The 12,851-nt window shown below is 50.3% G+C and overlaps 1 long non-coding RNA gene across 1 annotated transcript in view; it reads right to left on the bottom strand.

Moving 5' to 3' along the window:
* The window catches only part of LOC135825710 (uncharacterized), a 22,833-nt gene extending 11,769 nt beyond the window's left edge, over positions 1 to 11,064 (bottom strand). The window contains exon 1 of the long non-coding RNA XR_010555116.1: positions 10,727 to 11,064. This is a non-coding gene — a long non-coding RNA (uncharacterized LOC135825710). The remainder of the gene's footprint in view (positions 1 to 10,726) is intronic.
* Between the last annotated feature and the right edge of the window lie 1,787 nt (positions 11,065 to 12,851).

The raw sequence follows: 12,851 nt of genomic DNA, 5'->3' as shown, positions 1-12,851 counted from the left end.
CGGCTCGCAACGTCCACCAGCAGCAAGGAGATTTGTGTTGTCCATGGGGACATGGAACGTCAGAACTTTGGTGAACGTGGACGGCGATTTGAACACTGCCTCAAAAAATATCAAAAATTCAAAAAAAACTCCCCGAGGAGAGAAAAATCGATCTTGTTTGCCGGCAACTGCAGCGCTACAGTATGAACGTCGTTGGACTTCAGGAGACCCTCTGGTTTGGAACTAATTCCTACCAAGTCGACGACTGTCTCGTCTTGGCGAGTGGCCGTCCGACTCCGTCTGACGGGGAGTCGGCGCGGCGGGGTGAAGGAGTTGCAATTGTATTGCGCGGTCGTTGCAGGGGAGCATTTGTTCGCGGTGGCTCGCAGTGGAAGGGGCACAGCTCGAGATTGATTTCCACCAGGGTCAAGTTCGAGTGTGGACGGAATCGTTCGCCGTTGTGTATTCACATCGCCGTCGGATATGCACCGACGTTCGCCAGACCGCACGCTGAAAAAACTGCGTTGTAGGACAGCTTGCAGACCTTCATTGACAGCGTTCCAAAGTCAGATCAGTATTGCATTCTTGGTGACTTCAATGCTAGAGTTGGAGTTTGCGAGGTGGATGATGAGTGGAGTGACGTGCGGGGGCAGCATGGTTTTGGTTGTATGAACTCAGCAGGAGAGGAGCTGCTCAATTCCTTGGCACGAAATGGAGCTGTTGTATGCAACACATTATTCAAGAAGAAGGAAATCCATAAACATACCTGGTTTTATCCACGCTACAAGCACCCGCACTGTATTGATTATTGCATCATACCACAAGCACATCGGTCGCAGTGTTTGGACTGCCAAGTAATACGTAATGCGGAATGCGACACTGACCATAAGTTTCTAGGCATGAAATATCGTCTAGGTGCCATGCCCAGTTCACATGTCTCCCGCAATGGTGTTGGTCGATCGAAACCCATTGCTGTGTCGCGCCTGCGTAGTGGTGCTCCAGAGGATATGGAGGTTGCGCGTGAGATTCTCCAGGGGCATGGATGCTGAGCTGGAGAAGGTTCGGACCCCGAATCCGTCCATCGAGGAGTGGTGGAGTACCCTCAGGACGACCACCATCAACGTTGCCAGCGACTGCCTGGGTCGGGAGAGGCGCCGACAGCCAGAATGGTTTACAGACAAGCGCACTGAGATCAAGTCGGTACTCCGTGATCGGGACAGTTGTTACTCAACCTGGATGTCAACGCGGAGGGCCAGTTATCTGGATTTGTACAAGAAATCTCGTAGTGCGGCGCGGTGCACCATGCGGAGGCTGAAGAGAGACTGGCTGCTGAGACAGGCAAAGGATTGTGAATGGTTTGGCTTGACGGCGAAGAGCGGTTGGGAGTGTATCGGTAACATTAAGACCACCTTGGGTGGTATGCGTCCCCGTGCAGCAACTGCTATCAGAAACAAGCAAGGAGAGATCTGTGACACGGCTGAGGCCACCGGTGGAAGGTGGCGTGAACATTTCGATGGCCTCCTGAACATTGCCAGTGCTTACGACTTGGAGGTAGTGGACTCGATCGAGCAGCGGCCGGTTATGACGGAGCTTGGTGTCGTGCCTGAGTGTGATGAGATTTGGCGTGCATTGCGAGGGATGAAGTGTGGCAAAGCATGCGGCGGATCCGAGATATCTGTGGAGATGCTGAAGTACGGTGGCCCTACCCTGATTGCGAAGTTGCATGAACTGATACGGGTGGTGTGGGAGACTGGCAGCGTTCCACAGGATTGGTCTGATGCTATCCTCGTCCCCATCCCCAAGAAGGGTGACCTGGGGTCTTGCGACAACTGGCGTGGGATATCGTTACTGGATGTGGCTGGAAAGCTAGTTGCTGGCATGATTGCCAATCGTCTGCAGGTTCTCGGAGAAAGGTGCTTGCCTGACTCGCAGTGTGGTTTCCGCAGGGGCCGTGGTTGTTCGGATATGGTGTTTGCTGTGCGGCAGATCCTGGAAAAGTTGCACGAACATGCCACGAAAGGTTTCGCTGTGTTTATCAATCTGAAGAAAGCGTACGACTCGGTTCCGCGGAAAGCTATGTGGAGAGTGTTGGCTAGACTTGGCGTCCCAGGGAATCTGATCACCATCATCAGTTCCTTCCATAGCGACATGACTGCCAGTATTCGTGTGGGTGGAGACCTGCTTGCACCGATTCGGGTTGAGAATGGCTTGCGGCAGGGTTGCACTATGGCCCCAGTTTTGTTTAACCTATACATGTGTGCAGTCTTCGAGAGATGGCGTGGCGTGATTGCTGATGATGGTGAGCTGGGGATCCCACTCGTCCAGTTTCGGAGGGAGCGGCTTTTCAACACCAGATTGGCAGAGTATCGCAGAGTTCGGCTGACGGAGTGTCAGTTTGCGGATGATTCAGCCCTGCTCGCAGTTACGCATGCTGGTGCTGAGAGGGCTCTATCCTCGTTCAGGGATGTAGCTGGTGCGTTTGGCCTTAGTGTCAATATGTCCAAGACCAAATTCATGGCGGCTGGGGCTGGTATTGTGGATGCCGACCAGACCCCTTTGGATGGTGTTGTTGACCACGTTGAGGCCTTCCGCTATCTCGGTTGTCATGTTACGCCAGACGCCCGGAGCTCATTTGATGTGTCTCGGCGAGTTGTTGCTGCATCGGGTGCGTTCTGTACACTGCGGTAGTCGGTTTTCGACAGTGATGACTTCAGCATCGCCATCAAGCGCATAGTGTATGGAGTGACTGTCCTGGCGGTCCTTCTTTATGGATCTCAGAGTTGGACTGTCAGGCAGCGTGATGTCCGTCGCCTGGAGTCCTTTCACCTGCAGTGCGTGCGTTCCATCCTGAAGATAAATCGTGGCCGGCAGATCGAGGAGCACATCTCCTCTCTCCAGGTTCGCAGGATGTGGGGCGATATGGAGGAGATCGCGGATAAAGTCAGAGTCCGCCGACTTCTATGGCTTGGCCACGTGTCCCGCATGCAAGATCGGATCCCTCGTCAGCTGCTGTACGGCGCGTTACCCTCCAAACGTCCACCGCATGGACCCCGTAAGCGCTGGAAGGACTCCGCGAAGTGCGACTTGATGGCTGTTGGCGTTCCTCTGGAGCAGCTTGGTGACATCGTCCAAGATCGACAGGGATGGCGGGTCACCTGCCGTGATGCTGTCAACGCTATTGTCCAGTCCCGCATGGAGCCTGTGGCGAAGCCCCTCATCTGTGGCACTTGTGCGCGCAGTTTTCGTCGGCCGCAGGATATTGCGAGGCACAAGTGTAACGCTGTTCGCGCGGCCCGCGCGCGCTGAGTATGGCGTTCCCCGCCCGGTGGACAACACGTCTCCTGGTCTGCCCCGTATGGGGCCACATAGCCAGTCATGGCAGTGGAAGAAGGAAGGAAGGAAGGTGCAGAGTAGATCTACACCAGGGCAGTTCACCAGTATTACAGTATTACAGTATTACTGAGTCAGTGAGTACTGTTTGGATGGCTCCAGTCATCAGGATTATGACTGTACAGACAAATGTCTAATACAAGGGGCATGTGCCAAGTACAGTGGAGATTCACGTGCCCAGTTCAATCAACCTGTAGCCATTGCTTCAGAGTACAGTCCTATGAAGAGTACATGAAAACCAGAGTGTGCAGCTCGGATGGGTTGCTGTCACGGCGGAATTCCGTCATTACATCATTTTAGTGATGTAGTGCGTACAAGCAGGATTCAAGCAAGTCTCTTTCTGCACAACTGCAGCTCAGTTGTACGCACTACGCCGTTTCCCGCCTCAGATCTGCGCCAAATATGATGTAATCACTGAATTCCGCCGTGACAGACACCCATAGCAGAAAAGGCCGCAAGCTGCACACTCTGGTGTTCCTGTACTCTTGGTCCTATTGGGCATTATAGCTGCACTGAATTCTAGAACTACATCTGGAAACTGAAGAAATCCAACGCCCCGTACGAAGTTGAATGGAGGAAATAAGATCGCGCCCGAGCATACTCCAACATCACAAAGCGGTGTTCCCTCTGTACCAGAGAAACGTACCACATCCTGAACACGCTAGGGTCACCATCCAGCCTCAAAAAGCGCTCGGAAATGGTGTCGGTCCAAGTGCCGACACGAGAACAAGTATCTCCTAAAATACCACGGTGTCACCTAAATAAAATATCTCCACAGCCCCCTGCCCACACCATTCACGTTCACACACCTTGCTCATAACACCCTGCCCACACCATTCACGTTCACACACCTTGCTCATAACACCCTGCCCACACCATTCACGTTCACACACCTTGCTCATAACACCCTGCCCACACCATTCACGTTCACATACCTTGCTCATAACACCCTTCCCACACCATTCACGTTCACACACCTTGCTCATAACACCCTGCCCACACCATTCACGTTCACACACCTTGCTCATAACACCCTGCCCACACCATTCACGTTCACACACCTTGCTCATAACACCCTGCCCACACCATTCACGTTCACACACCTTGCTCATAACACCCTGCCCACACCATTCACGTTCACATACCTTGCTCATAACACCCTGCCCACACCATTCACGTTCACACACCTTGCTCATAACACCCTGCCCACACCATTCACGTTCACACACCTTGCTCATAACACCCTGCCCACACCATTCACGTTCACACACCTTGCTCATAACACCCTGCCCACACCATTCACGTTCACACACCTTGCTCACAACACCCTGCCCACACCATTCACGTTCACACACCTTGCTCATAACACCCTGCCCACACCATTCACGTTCACACACCTTGCTCATAACACCCTGACCACACCATTCACGTTCACACACCTTGCTCATAACACCCTGCCCACACCATTCACGTTCACACACCTTGCTCATAACACCCTGCGCACACCATTCACGTTCACACACCTTGCTCATAACACCTTGCCCACACCATTCACGTTCACACACCTTGCTCATAACACCCTGCCCACACCATTCACGTTCACACACCTTGCTCATAACACCCTGCCCACATCATTCACGTTCACACACCTTGCTCATAACACCCTGCCCACACCATTCACGTTCACACACCTTGCTCACAACACCCTGCGCACACCATTCACGTTCACACACCTTGCTCATAACACCCTGCCCACATCATTCACGTTCACACACCTTGCTCATAACACCCTGCCCACACCATTCACGTTCACACACCTTGCTCATAACACCCTGCCCACACCATTCACGTTCACACACCTTGCTCATAACACCCTGCCCACACCATTCACGTTCACACACCTTGCTCATAACACCCTGCCCACACCATTCACGTTCACACACCTTGCTCATAACACCCTGCCCACACCATTCACGTTCACACACCTTGCTCATAACACCCTGCCCACACCATTCACGTTCACACACCCTGCTCATAACACCCTGCGCACACCATTCACGTTCACACACCTTGCTCATAACACCCTGACCACACCATTCACATTCACACACCTTGCTCATAACACCCTGCCCACACCATTCACGTTCACACACCTTGCTCATAACACCCTGCGCACACCATTCACGTTCACACACCTTGCTCATAACACCCTGCCCACACCATTCACGTTCACACACCTTGCTCATAACACCCTGCCCACACCATTCACGTTCACACACCTTGCTCATAACACCCTGCCCACACCATTCACGTTCACACACCTTGCTCATAACACCCTGCCCACACCATTCACGTTCACACACCTTGCTCATAACACTCTGCCCACACCATTCACGTTCACACACCTTGCTCATAACACCCTGCCCACACCATTCACGTTCACACACCTTGCTCATAACACCCTGCCCACACCATTCACGTTCACACACCTTGCTCATAACACCCTGACCAAACCATTCACATTCACACACCTTGCTCATAACACCCTGACCACACCATTCACGTTCACACACCTTGCTCATAACACCCTGCCCACACCATTCACGTTCACACACCTTGCTCATAACACCCTGCCCACACCATTCACGTTCACACACCTTGCTCATAACACCCTGCCCACACCATTCACGTTCACACACCTTGCTCATAACACCCTGCCCACACCATTCACGTTCACACACCTTGCTCATAACACCCTGACCACACCATTCACATTCACACACCTTGCTCATAACACCCTGACCACACCATTCACGTTCACACACCTTGCTCATAACACCCTTCCCACACCATTCACGTTCACACACCTTGCTCATAACACCCTGCCCACACCATTCACGTTCACACACCTTGCTTATAACACCCTGCCCACACCATTCACGTTCACACACCTTGCTCATAACACCCTGCCCACACCATTCACGTTCACACACCTTGCTCATAACACCCTGCGCACACCATTCACGTTCACACACCTTGCTCATAACACCCTGCCCACACCATTCACGTTCACACACCTTGCTCATAACACCCTGCCCACACCATTCACGTTCACACACCTTGCTCATAACACCCTGCGCACACCATTCACGTTCACACACCTTGCTCATAACACCCTGCCCACACCAGCCATATACATGTACACAACGCTAATATCACACTCCTAGCTCTAGACTATAGCCTCCTGCCTTCAACATCCACACACATTGCTCACCACCTCCTGCCCACACCAGCCACACATTCTGCGCTAACATTGCACTGCTAGCCCCTGCCTTCAACAACCACACACTCTGCACACAGCCTCCTGCCTAAGATAACACTGCTAGCCCCCACATTCTCACAGCTTTTCATACCACCATCCCCTGGCATATCTACTGGCATGGTCGGCACCCAATGTTCATGTTGCCTGATGATTGTGAGAGCATGAAACTTCAAGTCACAGCAAACAAGTCTTGATTGTCCTTGTTGTTCTGTTCTGTGCATAATACATGTATTGTACAGCATTGATTGCATCTCATGTCCATGGTGCTACAGTGAGTATATGTTGGCATGGTTGAACCCGACTTCACTTTCACCTACATCTTGCATTTTACACACGGTTTTCTACATACCATAACTCTCGATACACCATACAGTAAAAACTGTAACTAACGACCACCCCTTGGTGCCCGAAAAAGTGGTCTTTAGTGGCAGGTGGTCTTTAGTTAGAGGTTTGCACCGCGTGACCATATATGGATCCCATTATATGATATGTATGTCAAAATGCTGATAATACAATCCCCCACCACTTGCGTACTGACATTATTCTTTCAGATCATACAACACTTGGAGAGAGAGAAAATCAAGTTTTATTGCAGACATTAAATTCAGCTCCTACTTCTGAAGCCAGGAGTCAAGAGTTCCCTGTTGAAGCTTCTCTTTGCGCTGGGCTTCAAGTTTGTTCACGAAGGCACCAAGTTTCTCTACGTCCATTGCCATGGGAGACAAGCCACGCTGCAACGTAAACTGTTGCAATGTTGAGATGCAGGACAGTGCTTCTTTGCCGGATACTTCTCTGACTTCTGTGGACTCAGTGGACTCTTCAGCATCACACTCATCCCCACTGGCATCGACCGCATCATCATGATCATCAGGCTCACCCCGTGCTTCTTGGAAGATTCTATTCTCCCAATCATCAGACAGAGTTTCGTTTGTTCCAAGCTCGTTGTCTATTGCTGCATAATCCGACAATGTCTGATCTCCAAGGACACTCTCTGCAGCAGGGAGCTCGTCAAATTCAGGTTCATCCAACTCTGATGAGGGTGCTTCTACTGCAAATCCACAATGGCTGAAGCACTTCTGGATTGTTGTGGGCTGCACCTCACTCCATGATGCTGTAAGCCACATGATGGCATCCAGAACGTTCACTTGTTTGGCCAGTTCTGAAGCAGGTGTTTCTTGATCAATTCTTGCCAACAAGTGTTGCACAATGCGCCTTCTGTACCTCAGCTTCATAGCTTGGATTATCCCTGCATCCATGGGTTGCAGCCTCGAGGTTGTGTTAGGGGGGGGGGGGGGGGGGGGAGGAATACTAACTCAACATGTTCAAGGTCGAGTGTTGGATGAGCCAGACAGTTGTCGATGAACATCAGGATGTTGCGTCCCGCTGCAGCAAACTTCCTGTCTAAAGACTTCAGCCAACTACGAAACAGATCCGACACCATCCACGCCTTCTTATTGGCCTCGTACTGCACGCCCAGCGCTGTTTTATTGACCCCTTTGAAGCACCTGGGGTTAGCCGATTTACCAATGACCAACGGCTTCAACTTCTCACCCATGGCACTGGCTGCTAGGAGGACGGTGATCCGCTCTTTGGATTGCTTACCGCCTTTGCACGAATCCGTTCGAACAACGAGAGAACGGTTCGGAAGAGTGCGGAAAAACAACCCGGTCTCATCCGCGTTGAAGATGTCCTTAGGATCGTACCCTTTGCACAGATCCCCAAGGCGTTCCTTCCAGCTGGTCACGTCTTCTTCTCGGACATCAGCGGCTTCGCCCGACAGCACAGCTCCCTTGATGTTGTTGCGCTTTTTCCATGCTTCCAACCAGCCATTAGAGGCAGCAAACGGTGTGTCATTATCCCTTGCCTTTGCGAGTGCCATTGCTTTTTCTTGCAATAAACTTCCAGGCACAGGTATTCCGCGAGACCGCGCACTCGTGAACCACTTGAACAGAAGTTCATTTACATCCGCATACTGTCGTCTGTTGGGAGCGAGCTGCTTGGCATTGGTGTTTCCGCCAGACTTCCACTCCTCCATAATTTTGTCCTTGTTCATGAGCAAGGCCTGGATCTGGGTCTTGCCAACTCCCATTGCGAGAGCGATCGATCGTGCCGACTGTCCTTGCTGTGACTTCTCAATCGCTCGGACACGATCCTTCAGCACCAGGACCTTGCGGTGCTTCTTGGTTTCTGGCTTTCTTGACGCCATCCTCAACGAAAACGAAACAACTGCAATCCTAGTCCGATGATGACAACTTCCTTGGTCAAGTCGAAACTCGTCGAGCTAACTACAAGTCATGTAACAGTTGTTACTTGTGCCATTCACGGCCTTTTATACCGGAAACGATACGACCTTTTGACCCGTATGTCGACTCACTGGGTTTCCAGAGCAGCGCTGGCCTGGCCAGGCAGTGGACTACAGTCCATTCCTTATAAGTGCGCACTGTTAGTAGTCAATATCGACTCCATCCTCATCTGTGTGCGACTACACCATGTACACCATGTACACCATGTACACCATGTACACCATGTACACCATGTACACCATGTACACCATGTACACCATGTACACCATGTACACCATGTACACCATGTACACTGGAAACTGGTATCATTGTGTAGATCTACAGTCAGTGGAAACGCAGTCGCTGCTCAGACTTGGATGTAGTGTAGCGTCAACTGTACTGGTGTGTACCAGTACTCCATCTACGTGATGCGGCGATGTTGCGAGTTTTCGCACCTTCACTGTAGACTATAGTATCCGCCATCGTATCCTGGCCTGTGTTCCGTACAGGTGAGTACATTATACCGTAGCATGCTAGCTAGCCAGCACAGACTGTCAGTGTGACCTGGTGACTGAGCTGTGTGATTGCACTTCGACAGAGAGCCGCTCAGTCTTAGTTTCTCCTTCGAGTAGTAACATCGATCAAAGAGCGCTTTGGATGCGCTCTCCAAGACGTTTCCTATGATGTTTGTTCTTGACAGCACCTGAAATTATGACAGGCGTAGTGCAGTCCACGTTGATTCCACAGTCAAAATGAGACTGCGTTCATTTGTCCAGCTGCAGTATCGAAACAGTCCTTTGAGGACCATGGAAAATCATCAACATTTCGAGAAGGAGCTTCGAGCAATGTTTGATTTCCTACATCGCGGTCGCTAGTTACGGGTCAAAATTCGACATTGGGACAAGAAAAGGCGGTCGCTGGTCGCGTTCAGCAGGTAGTCGCTAGTCACAGTGCATATGAATGTGAGACCGTCCGTGCCTGACGAAGTGGTCGGTAATACCAGGCCGGTCGCTAGTCACGGTGGTTGTTAGTTACAGGTTTTACTGTAATTTTTGCGTGGTCCTACAGATTACGTTATTATGGAGAGTAGAACTATTATCACAACGTGCTTTGCACTTCTCTCACTAGGTACTGCGCTTTGCTTCCTTCTTTTATACTGCTGTTTTTTCCATTTCCACTTCATTCCTGATGATGGTCATGAAGACCGAAACGTTGAAACGATACCTGTAATGGATATGTGTGAAATGCAGTGCTCTCTTGAATGTAGGCAGCTTGCCTGCAAACGATTCAAGTACATGTATAATGAAGCTGCGTGAAGTGTCCTTCAAAATTTTAGAACTATTATATTATAGATATTTGGAACACCACCTGTTCTTCAAGTTAGTCCTGTTTTTCTCTTGTCTCAGCGCACACATGCATGCATGCACACGCATGCAGACACATCCACACCTCGACGGGCGCGCACGCCCCACACACACACACACCTCAGACCTCAGACCTGCCCATCGCGGAAGCGATGATAGCGACTTGTGCTGGGATTACACCATTCAACAGCTTGCAAGGCTGATGAATTGACCACCACTGATTTTTAGCCTGGTATCCACCACACAGCTGATTGAAGTGGCTTTTTCTGGCCAGTGAATCCCTATTTTTCATTTTTTCCATTTTTTCATTCTTTTTTTTTCCGACACACACACCACACACACACGCACACACACACACACGCACACACACACACGCGCACAGTACTCACTTGTGTATGCCGAGTTTCACCAACAGTCGTCGACAAACGAGGGGGATGTAGGAATTTCCGATACCAAGCTTCCAAGTGCAGTTTTCAGCCCGCTCTAACGCCAAGTCCATGCACGGAAAACCGACACGTTCCGCTATGACAACTGAGAAGCAGTTACTCAAACTCAACCCGACATCCTGAACACGACTGGATAAAACACTTGTGACTCAGTCCAGAACGTCGACGCGTCTTCCAGCTAGCTTGCTGCCGGCAATTGGCACGCCGAGCTTGAAGCTCCTCAAAGAAAAAAGACAACCGATTTGCGGTATGCCGGAGCGGAGTGCCAAGCCGAACCTGGTCGGGCGGAAATGACGTTCCGTCGTAGATCCTCATCGCTTGTACTACACTGTATGTAGATCTACTAGTACGGGTGCAGGCACAAGTCCACCCCATATGCTCATGTCTCATGTCTCATGTCGTGCCATCCAGCACTTCGGCAGCAGGTAGGTCTACTACAATAATTAATTTTATGTACTCTGCGACGATGTACGGATATGGGGAGATGGGTGATGGACATGCACGTATACCTGTGTACGGCGGTAGAATCTACGTGTATGACGGATTGTTTGCTCTTGCAGTCTTGGCAGGTTTACTGCAGCCGGTATGCGATATGACCTGATGACCAGGCCCTGTTCCGGCTTTCAGCGTTTATCGTTTCTTGCTCAAACCATGCCTCCTCACTCACCTCCAGCTAGCTCCGCTAGTCAGTGCTGTCCGCGGATTCCTACCGCGGATCCGCGTCTACGCTCGTCACCAACCAGGAAAGCCGGATAATAAACATGTACATGTGCGTCATGTAGGACTAGTACTAGTAGCTCAGCATGAGCAGTAGTGCGTGTGAGTGAGTGAGCGACATGGAGAAAGCTACACTATCCTGTTACCATGGTTACTTGCAGTCTATCGATAGGGCTTGAAAGTGCTACGTCACAGCATAGCAACAATTTCAAATATTCAAAAACTGGATCCACTTGGATCCAGTTTTTGTATGGATCCAAGCACATTTCAAACGGTCTTACCCACAGCATGGTGATGTAGCCAGTGAAACTGACTGATTTGGCTACTGGGGGCGGGGTTACAACTGATGGCGAAATAAAAGTCACACCTGCATGCGACATGAGTGGGTTGCTACGCACCCACATACTTAGGCAATAGCAAAGTCACACCATAGTGGATCCAAAAAAAGAAATCTGATGTCAACTTACTACTCCCTGGCTGTTTTGATGTCATCACTTTCAAGCCCTATTATCGGTCTCTACATTGTAGGAAAGAGGTGGGAACGGTAATAAGTCGACCTAATCATCATGATCATTCACCATGCCATCGTCTATGCTGTTGTGTTCTAATCATTCACCATGCCATCGTGAATTCTATTCTGTTGTGTTCTAATCATTCATTCACCATGCCATCGTGAATTCTATTCTGTTGTGTTCTAATCATTCACCATGCCACCGTGAATTCTATTCTGTTGTGTTCTAATCATTCACAATGCCACCGTGAATTCTATTCTGTTGTGTTCTAATCATTCACCATGCCATCGTGAATTCTATTCTGTTGTGTTCTAATCATTCAGTCACCATGCCACCGTGAATTCTATTCTGTTGTGTTCTAATCATTCACCATGCCATCGTGAATTCTATTCTGTTGTGTTCTAATCATTCACCATGCCATCGTGAATTCTATTCTGTTTGCCCGTAAAAGAGGCTTCTGGTGTATAGCCTATCTATACCTGAGAACAACAACCTGTGACGTCATCATATACATAATGTACATAGAGTATGAACAAGAGTAGATAAACAAGAGTGTGCAACTCGCGGATGGGTTGGCCCACGGCGGAATTTTTTGTTGACGTAATCTTTTCGACGACGCACGCGCTGCGAGCCTTTTGGAGAGTTTTCCCTCGTGCACTTGGCTGGGCTTTACACTACAAGGTCGGTGCCCAGCACGTGCTCTCACACTGCTCTGCGGCAAAGCCGCGTTTCTCTGAAAAAAGGTGACGTAAACAAAAAATTCCGCAGTGGGCGCGGGGTATCTGCAGATTGTGCAGGAGAGATCCGGAGTTGCACACTCTTGTTTATCTACTCTTGTC

Source organism: Sycon ciliatum, chromosome 10 (assembly GCF_964019385.1).
Source record: "Sycon ciliatum chromosome 10, ocSycCili1.1, whole genome shotgun sequence".
Taxonomy (NCBI): domain Eukaryota; kingdom Metazoa; phylum Porifera; class Calcarea; order Leucosolenida; family Sycettidae; genus Sycon; species Sycon ciliatum.
The sequence above is the reverse complement of the archived record's forward strand: the minus strand, read 5'-3'. Positions and strand labels throughout refer to the sequence as shown.